General features: G+C 39.9%; 1 protein-coding gene and 1 long non-coding RNA gene across 3 annotated transcripts in view; both read right to left on the bottom strand.

Annotated features, from left to right (window-relative positions):
• gprin2 (G protein regulated inducer of neurite outgrowth 2) overlaps positions 1 to 12,595 on the bottom strand; it is a 96,899-nt gene that overhangs the window by 27,583 nt on the left and 56,721 nt on the right. The gene's annotated exons all lie outside the window — the stretch shown is intronic.
• LOC134297657 (uncharacterized) lies at positions 1,508 to 4,090 on the bottom strand. Its single transcript, XR_010004478.1, has 2 exons — positions 2,653 to 4,090; positions 1,508 to 1,773 (listed from the first exon to the last, which is right to left on the bottom strand). It is a non-coding gene; the product is annotated as an uncharacterized LOC134297657 (long non-coding RNA).

Genomic DNA, 12,595 nt, shown 5'->3' with positions numbered 1-12,595 from the left:
AGAGCAAGCCATGAGAGTCAAGACAAAGATCCACCCAGAGGAAAGGTGTTCTTACCATACATCAACCACTGACCGCATAGGCAAACTGATGAAGAAGCACATGACTGAGATTACTGCTACTTGGCTCTCCCCATCACAGCACTACCACAACCATCCACCCACTGAAACCACAAGGAAGACTTGCTCTTCCCCCACAAGTTTCTCACTTGTTTGAAGTCTATATGCCCCTAACCCCATGAATGTGGAAGGCTAATTGCATATCTTTCAGAAAGAAAGAACATGAAAAAGAAAGGGTCTGTGGATCAGGGGAGAGAAAAGTGTGGGGTACATGGGCCACATGTGGCCCCTCAAAGATATTCTGGAGAGGCCCTCAGCACCTTTAAAAAGTGTAAAAATTGTCTCCAATTTTATCACATTTTGTTCCCATGGATTGAGCATTGGACTATAACTCCAGGATTTGATTTCCTATTTGTCCATGAAAACCTACTGGTTGACTTTGAACAAGTCACACATTTTGAGCACATTATGGTAGATGCAGAAACAGCATGAAGTCACACAACAAAAACAGCAATAACACAAGCTATTTTAGGCATGGGGAAAGCATTTTGTAAGAAGGAAAAGAGTACTTGTTTTATTTCCAGTTTACTGCCTGAATTTCTGCTGGAATTGCTCCTCATGCATTGTTGGGGCAAGGGGAAATGTTTAGAGTAAAATAAAACATTTTGGTATTGTTCCATTATCCAGGTGGAAGCCATAAGGAGGCACTAGAGAAAGAAGCATAATCTATTTTACGGGGGGAGGGGGGTGAAAGAGTTAAACCATTTTTACCTTGTTTTCCTGTTATTCTCCCCACCAAGTCACAGTCATGGAAACAACCATTGTTTATGTCATGGGAAGTGGAGGCGGGAATAAAACCAGCAAAAACAGGGAAAATAGTTTTCCTCCTTCAACTCTCCCCATAAAATGGACTATTCCTCTCTGCCTGGAGAGATACTGTTAATGCCACAATATTGTACTCTATTGCACTGCACCTCACGTACAGATGTGGCCTAAGCTTTCCTAACATCATGCCAATGGAGTCTGACAAATTATGCAAAACTAACTAGTAAGCCCCCAGGTATAATCCCTGTTGTGGTTTTCCATATCTGTCATCCAAGTACAATTCAAGTACAGAGAAGCTTGCCACAGAGGTTTGATTGTCAGATGATCAATTATGAAATAATTATGATCTGCTTTGAGAGAAGGATTATTTAATATCTACACTGATGAAATCACTGCTTTTCAGGATTATACCTATGTCGTGAATATTTAGTTTTAGTGCATTATTTGGGTGTGCTGGGCTAAAATTCCCGAATCAGCCCAATGAGCAGCAGAAAGCAGAAGGCCTGTGGCATGAGATTTATAGTTCAGATGACAAAAGACATTATTACAAGTTTAATCTATAGCACTGAGAAGAAGAACCCTCTACAGTATTATAAAAACAGAGGAGAATCTATATTGCAAAAAATCCCTGTAGCATGTTTAATTTTTTGTTCTGGATTCTTAGACTGTGTCTGTGTGTGGAGGGTAGTTTTGTTCTTTTTTGTGTGTTGTTCCTTTTTTCTGTACACACAATGTTTTTGAGAATCATCATGGAAACATATGCCTGGGATTCTGCCAGTAGATGATGATGTTGTAATGCTTTCCTGACTCTGTAAGACCTGAGCAGAGCTATTGGGGACAGGGTGACTTTGAGGTCTTTCATTCATAAGGTTGCTATAACTCCAAGCCGACCTGAATAATAATAAATAATAAATTTATTTTTGTATGCCGCCTCCATCTCCCCAGCTGGGGACTCGGGACAGCTCACCTGGGGAAAAAGCCCAATATAATCACATAAAATCATAAAATAACAATTTAGACATCAGACAACACAATTTAAAAACAATTTAAACAAGTCATAGTTACAATCAACATAGTTAAAATGTTAAACAATCATCCAGGCATTAAAGGTCCAATATAGGATAACATCTGGGTGATAATCAAAACTAATTTAGGGAGCGTTCACGGCCCTTGCAGTAGTGCTTCCTTCCTTCCCTCCTCCTCTCCCTCACTCCAAATGTAACCCCTTTCACCCCAATCTCCCCCATGGACACCCAAGCATCCATTTTCATGGTTCCTCTCGGTATCCACAGGCTCCTCCTGTGTATACAATGTCATATTTTACATTTCATAATACATTGGAGTATGAAGCCACCCAACAAGACCTTGGTGACCTTTTGTCAGCACATCTTGACCTCAAAGTCCCTCCAATGCTTCCTGGTCTTCATCACAAAGAACGTATGCACTCATCATCTCTGGTACCAATCCATCTTTATTGGCCCCATAAACCCAGCTGCACAGAGGACAACAGGTTTTTGATGCCGAACCACCTGACCTTTGTGCAGCTACTTGGGTATGACAAAAGACACCTATCATCTGGCATTTTCATCCCTGATCCTAGGATGATTTGCCCCACAATGAAACTTCCCATTTCCCAGGACTGGATTTGCTAATCTCATCTCTTTGAATAATATACAGTATGGACTATAATGGACATGGGCACCATGGGTGCCGACCCGCTTTGATGGGTCACTCATCAATATAAATGAACTTTCATAAAATGCATGGAACCTGATGGCATGGAACCTCTTTGTTGTGTCTCTCTGCTGGGACAACAGTAACCCATTCAGAACACCTTATATTTCTTTGTCTCCTGGACCATCCTTTCCCCCATAGCCATTGGAGAGCAGAAATCTGCATCGGAAGCAGGGAACATTCTCTGATTGGTTGTCGGGCACCACAGACTCTCCTCTCCAAGGGAATCCTCCCCAGCTGGCTATGACGTCAACAAAGCTCCTCCAGTCAGCATGAAGGTGGCTCCAGCTGGGGCAGCCATGGGAAAGACAAAGGTTTTGAATATCTAAAATGCTTGTTTTTGCAATGCCAGCTCGGCGGCTTACTGCGAGCTGGCATCCAAATCAGCTGACTTGAATAAAATACCTCGGTGGCTTCTTCTTCAACTGGCGAGATTTCTCGATTGGCAAACATTGGATTTAGCTTCTTTGTCTTGCCAGGTGCACAGATCTACAGGCGGCCCGTTGCCGGTACAGGACACCTGCTTAAACGGGACTTGATATTTGTGCTTCAGGTTTCGCTATCCATGGCCCGGATCTCACTATCTGCAGCTGCTTTACGTTGCTCTATTTCACTATTGTGATCATGTACATTGCACACAGTTTCCATGAATTATAAGGCAGAATCCAGCTCATGAGCAAACTGAATCCTGCCCAAGAAATCCAATGCATTCCAACCCATCCTTTTTTCCAAATATCTTTTGTGATGTAGACATTGTGGGATGGATCTCACTATCTTCTTCTCCCTTGGAGCTCTTTTAGAACTAGAAAGCGTTTCCTATCTTCAGAATTGGAAGCAAAATTGCCAATGTGGTCTCTTGACCACGTGGTCCAGTGTAGTGCTCCCTTTTAAAAATTATAATTTAAAAAATAGGGTTGAGAGGACATTAAGAGAGGTTGAATCCTCCCAAATCTAATAGGAGAATGTGCAGGCCCTTGTTCTGAAGAAGTTATCCACTCCTTTGTGGATTTTGTTTCAACTGAGATTTGGCTGGCACTATTCCATTCAGCACAAGGTCAAAGTGCTTCCAAAGAGGGTGGGATCAACGGAGATTTAAGATTTACAACCACCTAGGTTCAAAAGCTCACACTTGGATAAATTAAACTGGATTAAGCTGTTAAAAACCCATCAATTGAAGAGTACTTGTTGTAGTTATTTATCTATAAGAACTATAGCAATGTTATTAATCGGTTCACCTATACTTCTGAGCAAAAAGAATTTGAGATATTGGAATAAATGTACTTACCCTGTTTTCCCCAAAATAAGACAGGGTCTTATATTAACATTTGCTCCAAAGATGCATTAGAACTTGTTTTCAGAGGCAGTCTTATTTTTTCAAATTGACTTTTTAAATCAATGGTTCTCAACCAGGGGTCCCCAGATGGTTTTGGCCTACAGCTCCCAGAGATCCCAGCCAGTTTACCAGCTCTTAGGATTTCTGGAAGTTGAAGGCCAAAAACATCTGGGGAGCCCAGGTTGAGAACCATTGGTTTAAATGAACTATATCTAGGGCTTATTTTTTGAAATAGGGCTTGTATTTCAAGCATCCTCAGAAATGCTGAAAAATTATTATAGGTCTTATTTGAGGGAAACAGGGTATTTAAACATTGATAGATACAGCATGGAAACCCACATAGGAGAGTCACTATATTTTTCATCATGGATAGTGTAAAGAAGTGTGTTTTTATTTTTTGATTTATGGATGTCATGTTTAATTTCGTTTTAAAAGTCATGTTTAACTATGTTTAAAAGGATAAGTATTAGTTACCAGTGCGTGGGGGATGGTAACCAGCTCAGTATTCTGAGGCAGGTTACCATAGTAACGAGGGCGGAGCCAACCGCCGTTTGAAGGAAAAGGAGGGAATGTTTTAAAAACAGTTTAGTCTGTGATCTGAGAGTCACGGGAAATAGACTGGTTCCAGGTTTAGGGAAACCAGGGAAGTTCAAATCTTAGTCTGTGATTTTTAGTCACAGGGAAGACACTGGTTCCAGGTTAGGGATACCAGGGAAACTCAGATCTCTAGTAGTGTTGAATTAAGCAAGTTAGGTGACTTGTTTAGGTTTATTTGTAGAGTCTAAGTAGTAAGGGGAAGTAATCCCAGTTAGATCCAAAGTGATCAGTTCATAACTTTGAAACCATTATCTAAGTGCCTTTAAAGAAGTTAATGTAACCACTAAGCTCTGTGCCTGAAATAAACTTTTTTTTTGTTCTTCCATATCCAAGTCTCTGTCACATATATTCAAAACTAAGTTACAACACCATCTGAAGTAAATAAGAAGAATAAAGAAGATAAATTCCCCTCTGCCTGAAGTCACCACAATTGGTGGCAGCGGTGGGATTTAAAAAAGGCTTTCCTCTGCCCCACATCTCCACAAATTGGTGGCAGCGGTGGGATATAAAGATTCCTCCCTGCCACATCTCCACAGATAGGAAAACAGTGGATCACTTCTTCTACACTATGCTGCAGCTCAAACAAATATTTCCTTTAAAAATCCTCCTAAAGTCTCCAAATGATGGCAACAATAGGGCAAAGATGAGAATTAGTCCAACAAGGTCAAGTCAGAGAAAATATTAAAATGCTACTCTACCATAAAGGGAAAACACTGGGAACACTATTGAACATGGGTGTCAACAAAGGTGGTCTAAAGTAGCTTGTCCCTAGCCTTGTGTCCTTTACATGTGTTGCTTCCTACCATTCCCAGGCATCTGGCCATTGGTATTAGGTTGGAAAAGGTTGTCTTGAAGAAAAGGTCCTGAAAAAAATGTATAATCCAATGCAAAACACAGATTTATTTGTTAATAATTCTTTGGAATTTAATCCCAGGTGAGAATTCACTCCCATTTAGCTCCATCAAATGCAGGGAGTACAGTATTATAGGTTGAAGAAATTTTACCAAGTAAGCCATATGAGAAAGATGCCATAAATTAGAATTGCTTTGAAGAAGATAGTAGTATAATGGATGTAAGTGATAACAGTATGCCTGACAAGATTGTTGATAGCATTTCCCTCAGGAAATCGAAAGGCAATATAATCAATGTGGGAGACATTTACTTATTTAAGAGATTTTGCAACAACAACAAGAACAACAAAATCCTTAAAATTCTCCTAAAGAGAATCTGAAAGCCTGGATCACAGTGTTAGGATTAAAATTCCGACATGTACGAAACCAAAAGCCTCTTTCAATAACTCATCCACATGTGTGTTTTAAAATTTTGTACCTATACTAAGAAAAAAACCCGTTATTTGTGGTAATTTACCCCAAGGGTCAGAAATGAATTATTCTTTACAAAATATTAACCAACCTAATAATCACATCCCAATAAGACTGAGCTCCTTTACAAAGAGTATACCCCGAATAAATCGAAAATACAAATCATGTCTAATACTACAATTTCAGAAGGTGTGGGAGAAATATGCTGAACTGATTTTAAGTTCTCACTTGTATTACTCATGTATATGCTATTTCACAATCCTCCACATGCCTACAATGATGTAAAATTCAATGAATTTAGTGGGATTTACATTAACACACACCCACACACAACTGTCTTTATTTTGCAGGCATGGTCCCCATGAATTCTGTGTCACTCTTTTTTCTTTCATGTTCACCCTTTGTTCTCAGGTTGCTTCTAAGTCCAGGAAACTGAAGGCACATCTGCACATACCATTTAATGCAACTTGAGGGCAGCTTCAAATTGTGGCAGCTATAAAACACATGTTGCAAAGCATGCTGCAGTGCACTTTCGGCTCTTTAAACCGAGATACACAGAATTGGGGGACAGGCTGAAATAAAGTCCATAATGCACATTAGCATGCTCTACATTGCATGGTGAAATTGACTCCAAAGAATGAATGGTGTGTGAATATCAAAAGTGGTTTCACTAATGTGCATGTATGCATTTTGGAGGGGAGAGCTGAAAAAGTTGTGGATAGATATTGGTTTCAGAATTAACTAGTCTAATCGTCCAACTCACCAACATCAAAGAATGTTTCTGGAACATGGCCATATATCCTAGAAAACTCACTGTGTTGTCGAAGGCCATGAAAGGCTTCAACAACACATCCACACACTAAAATCCACCTTCCTCTGTGCCAGATGGTTTGAAACCAATCTAAATGATCAGTGTAGATATGCCCTGATCATACAGTTTGTTCTCTATATTCTGCAACCATGGATTCCACCATATTTTAAAAATCCAAAACAAAAACCCACTTGATTTTGCTATTTTATATTAGGGACAACATTTTACTATTCTATTGTATGGGACTTGAGTAACCCTGGTTTTGGTATCCAACCATAGGGTGTCCTGGAATCAAAGTGCATCAGATACAAAGAGTCCACTGTACTCAAAAAACTCCATTTGAAGAGGGCAGAATGTTATCAAGTAACCAGACCCCTCAAAATATGAATTATATAAAATATATGAATTGTGAGATGTAGTTTCATTGGGAAATATAGCCAGACACATAGTCATTTCTAATCAGCCTAAAAAGTAACCTTTTATGAAATTCCTTGGAAATTCTCCAGAATTCACCTCGTCCTTGTCTCACCTAGAGAAAATCACCATAATCCAACTTTATGTATCTATCTGGCATAATGTGATCTAGAACATTGACTCGTCCATAGCACCTATCTGGACCACCTCTGTGAATCATCCATTGTATGTAACTGTGGCTTAACACCTTTTGTCCATTGGCCAACACCTCCTTTGTCAAGCTGGCTTTGGATCATCAGGACCCATCAACCACCCATCAACCCATATTCTACCCAGACTCACAACAGACATAAGAATTCAGATCCATGAATGATAGTTTATTAAATTTCTAGCCTAGGTTCTGATTGACTCAAATACAGAAACAGTGGCACCTTCTCCAATGAGGCTGTGGATCCTAGTAAGCACCCTCCAGGATCAATAGGAAATCAGTATGACAATTTTCAATTGTTCTGTATTGCTTCTTCTTTGTGTCAAATGTACTATACATACATCCATGTGTTCACAGTTGGGGGAACGTCAGTCTTTGGAAGTGCATACTGCATTGCCAAGGAGAAAAAATATCTCTGCTTTTGCCTTCAAACCCATCTGTGTCTGATTTGGCCTTCTGAATTAGCTAAGCATGACAGACCTTCGAACCCACGGTTTTGCAGTTACTGAAATCACTCAACAAGAAGACACGAGAGGGAAGGAATCTTGTCCTTCCAAATAGGCTAAAACAAACCTCTGCATCTGTCTTAATTTGTATGTTTTTCCTCATAACCAACTTTTGTCATTTTGATCCCTTCCTGAAACTACATTGTCTGGATGTTCATCTGTGAAATGTTGGAGGCTATTGCCTGATGGCCACGTAAACATGTATAGTATCGCAGCCTAAAAGGCCAAAGATAACTTTATTTAACATTTGTTGACTTCATAGCTGTTTTTGCTAAAATTAATCTTAACAGATTATAGCTGAAGCTTTGGATCACAAATATTGACAGAAAGCTATTTATTCCTGTTGGAAAGCTTTACATAATAAAACCCATGACGGTAAGAAATAAAATCCCCTCTTTGTAGGGGCCATGCCAGTCATTCTCTCGGTTGATTTCTTTGTTTTTAAAGTTAAAATTAATTGAGCAAAATTATTTAAACATCACATTTCTCCAAAATAATAATCATAAAAGATAGCTTTTGTGTGGTAAGCAAAAGGCATTATTCTCTTGTTGTCTATGAAATGGGTGGTTAGAAGTTATAAAAGCTTATCGGTTAGCTCGCCAACAAAGAGATTATTTGTAACTCTGCTTGGATCAATAAACCCATTTTGGAGTAGATTATCCACAACATAAACAGTCAGCTATTGTTCTAAAAAAAGGTCAAATCTATTTCTTCGTTTCCCTCTGTGGATGAGTTGTAGCAAAAAAAAAAAACAGCTGGAAGTTAAGAAGCAAGATACTTTCACAATGAAGGTGCTGAGACCTCTGCCAGTGGTTCTGCATTTTTCTAGAATTAAAATTGATCTCGTAGTATCAAAGATGCATAGAGAAAAACGGCTCCCACAAATTATTTATTTAGCAAAGGCATAGAGTTTAACTTGAATAAATCAACTGGAAATGCCCTAAACACCCCTTTCTTCACCTCTATAGCAAACCTAAGAGTGAAAACAGTTATACATTCTTGGTACAGGCAGTCCCCAAGTTACAAACAAGATAGGTTTTGTAGTTCATAAGTTGCATTGTTTGTAAGCCGGAACAGGTACATTTGGAGTGTAACTCTAGCTAAATAACTCTTTCAGGAGTGAACTACTTTCCAAGAAGATTTATGTCACTTTCTGTTTTCTCACCTCCATTCCTACCTACGGTATGAGTAGTTTGTAAGTCAGAAATGTACAGTAAAATATTTAATGACATCATGAGGATCAGCCCTTGAGACCTCATCACAAAGGCCCATGGATTCGCTATACATCATGGAGAATTCATGGGCTCCAAGTGGGGGGCATGGAGAACCTATCGCCCCACAACATGAAGTTTGCCTTTGCTCCCATCAAATGGGGGGAAGCATCACCGACCGGCTTCCCCTCATTCCTGGGAAGGCTCCCATATTGCTAGAGCAGCGGCATAGGCAATTTGGTTTCCCCTTTCTGGATGGAGCCGATCAGAAGTATGCATGGGACGTGAAATGGGCTCCATCCTGAAAGGGGAGAACAAAAGGCTTATGACAGGCCAAGTAGCCCATCTGATGAGGTAGTTAGTCTTGGGTTTTTGGTCTGTAATTTTGAAGTCCCTATGCCCAGAGTGAGTTTGAACCACTCGTAAGAGTTTTGATCTTTACTCCCAATATGACGCATAAGTCTCTCTAAATCTCTATGGGGATGATGTAAACAGAGAAAAGAAAAGATACCCAAGTATTTCAAGTAGGTAGCTAAGCAGTCTCTGTTGTCGGCCAACACTACCTGAATGCCTGCTGCCTGACAAACGAACCAAGTGCAAAACTAGAAGTGAAAAAAATGTTACCAGGGAAAACAAAGCAACAAGGCAGTGTGATGAAAAAAGGAAAAGAAATAGCTCAAAAAGCATAGATTCTGATCAAGAGCAAAGGATTGTGCAAGGAGTGGATGACAAAGTAGAGGCGATGAGCAACTCTGGATCAATTCTTATCGAAAATTGGACCCCCAAAATATGAACCCCACAGTCCACAGCTATATTGGGACAGACAGCATACATTGAACTCTCTCTTAATTCTAAGCTAACCTTCAATGAACTTCTCCCTGCCTATGCTTTCCCTACACCCTGGACCTCAGGGGATTGTCACACATTGACAATACCTTTACAATATCCTGGAAAAGTCACAGGGAACACACAATGGGTCTCTTGGAAGAGCCACAAGGATTGTCATAACATTATCTGATTTTATTCTAGGAATATTTCTTCACCTATAGCAGTGGTTCCCAACCTGTGGTCCACAGATTACCAGTGGTCCCCAAGAACTAAAATATGATCTATGGTCTCAACATTACTACACTGTTGCAACGAGAACAGGTAGTCTCACGAAACCCTCTTATAGTGCCAAGGCAATGGGGATGTTGGGAGGAGAGAGGCTGACTACCCACGAAAGGTGTGACAAACCTCCTGACTGCTGCTTCTCCTTGCTCCCCCTGAGCGGAACCATTCCATGTGGCACCTGGAAGCAGGGGCACCTTGGTGTCTTCATTTTTAGGCCTATTCCTGGGGTTACTTGGGGTTCTGATTCAGAAAATTGCATTGGATGGACCACATCAACTCTAGATTATTAAATATGGTTTTCTGTGGGCAAGCGGATGGAGACTACTGGATGGCATATGTTCTGTATCGGAAACTAGAGCTGATGTGGTCTATCAAATGCAAATTTCTGAATCAGCACCCCAGATAATCAAACCAAATCTAAAGTTGACCAAAAACTGATTCACAACCTTTTTGGTACTAATGTTGGAGAGTGAACCCTGGTCAAGTGGTCCCTGGTCAAAAAAATGTTGGAACCACTGATAGTGTTGTTCCACACCCGTTGCCATCAGGTCTCCATTGTATGTACCAACACCCAAAACACTTTTTGTGTGTACCTGGCTGGCACTCATTGTATTGACCAAAACAGAGACATCACAACCCGTTTCAGTTAATTATCTCTTGCCACACTGCACTCCTTTCTGCTCATACCCTTCACCTGGCAGATCAATAAATGGACACAAAGTATTAAAATACAGTAATCAAATGACAGTTTATTAAATTTTCAGCCATGATTAGAGCCAACCAGTTATCGACCAACCAGAGAGTGGATCCTACTGTGTTTCCCCGAAAATAAGACAGTGTCTTATATTAATTTTTGCTCCCAAAGATGGTCTAAGTCTTATTTTTAGGGGATGTCTTATTTTTCCATTGAGAAGAATTCACATTTATTTTTTAACAAAAAAATGAACATTTATTATATACTGTACAGTAGTTGTCATCATAAACCAGCATAACCAGACAAACTGTGAATCCTATCAAGAATTTCTTGTTACTACCAATATTTCCATGTACAACACGTTATGGTACGTACATTTACTGATCCTGCATGCTCGGGTATTCTGTTCGGCGGGCATGCTTCCAAACAAAAACTTTGCTAGGTCTTACTTTCAGGGGAGGCCTTATACTTAGCAATTCAGCAAAACCTCTACTAGGTCTTATTTTCCGGGGATGTCTTATTCTAGGGGAAACAGGGTAGCTGGCAACATTTTGGACCAATCTGGATCTAGCGCGGTAACATAACTTTGTTTTGAAGAGCTACCAAAATGCTACAGGATTGTCTTCCACAGAAATCAATCACTTTTGTTTTTGTGGCATTAATTAATTACCTGAAAATATTATATTGACTGGGATATATTTGAAGTCTGAGATATTGAAAGGCAAAATATGCAGGATTAGGTTAATGTTCTGATAACCCAGAACTCTCTCCACCAGCTTTCTTCACTAATGTTAGCACTGGGATTGGATGCATACTGATACTATCGATCTAAAGAGTGTTAATTTGATTCAGTCAAGGGAAGGGTATCTCCAAAGCTTCACTTCTTTCATATAAATCAAACATAAGAACCTATGAGTCTCTGGATTAATCTCTCTTGATCCTTCACCATTGCTTATGCTGGCTAAGGCTGTTGGGAGTTGCAGTCCACCATCAATTGCCCACCTGGGAGGACATAAAGAGGGAATTGAGGAAGTATCAAAAATCTGTAGATTGTATTTGCATGCCCACATTCACAGGTCTAAATTTCACCTCCCAATTTTCTAGAAGCATAGGTGGGCAAGACCGAAGGGAAAACAAAGACTATTGGAACAAGTGAATATGGGAATATGTGCATAAATTGTGGGAATCCCCCCCTCCAAACCACCTGCAGTTGCTGTGTCATGGGAACATACATAAACCAATAATGGTGAACATGTGTTCACATCAAGACTAAAGATTTAACATGGTTTGATATCCTCAAACCGTTTTCTAAGGTTGACTCTACTGAAGGCATTGCCCCAATAGTAAACAAGCTGAACTGGGACAGGAGCATCACACAATGGAGTTCGGGAGAACCCCTCAGGTAGATTCAGCCTTGTAAAACAGTTTGAGGATATCAAACCAGGTTCAACCTTTAGTCATGGCATCCTCTTCATTAAATATCCGCTCTTGTATGGTTAGCCCTTATCTTACAATTTTTCCTGAAATTTCGTGAAGTTTCGTGAAGTTCTCACACAATTATCACCTCTTGACCTAGCTCTTGTTAACACAATGAACATAGTTTGGGTTAGGGATATGAACATATGGTTCCAAGAAGCAAATAGCAAAAGATTTTTTAAAAGGTCAGACAACCCAGATAATTTAATTGTACCCTACCGTGACATGTATTGTTAATCCTCTCCAAGAATGTGACTGAGAAGAGACCTTTTGTACAGATGTAGTCACAATCAC

The sequence above is a fragment of the Anolis carolinensis genome, chromosome 3 (genome assembly GCF_035594765.1).
Source record: "Anolis carolinensis isolate JA03-04 chromosome 3, rAnoCar3.1.pri, whole genome shotgun sequence".
In the NCBI taxonomy this organism is placed as follows: Eukaryota; Metazoa; Chordata; class Lepidosauria; order Squamata; family Dactyloidae; genus Anolis; species Anolis carolinensis.
Note: the sequence above shows the minus strand (reverse complement) of the source record. Positions and strands in the feature narration are given on the sequence as shown.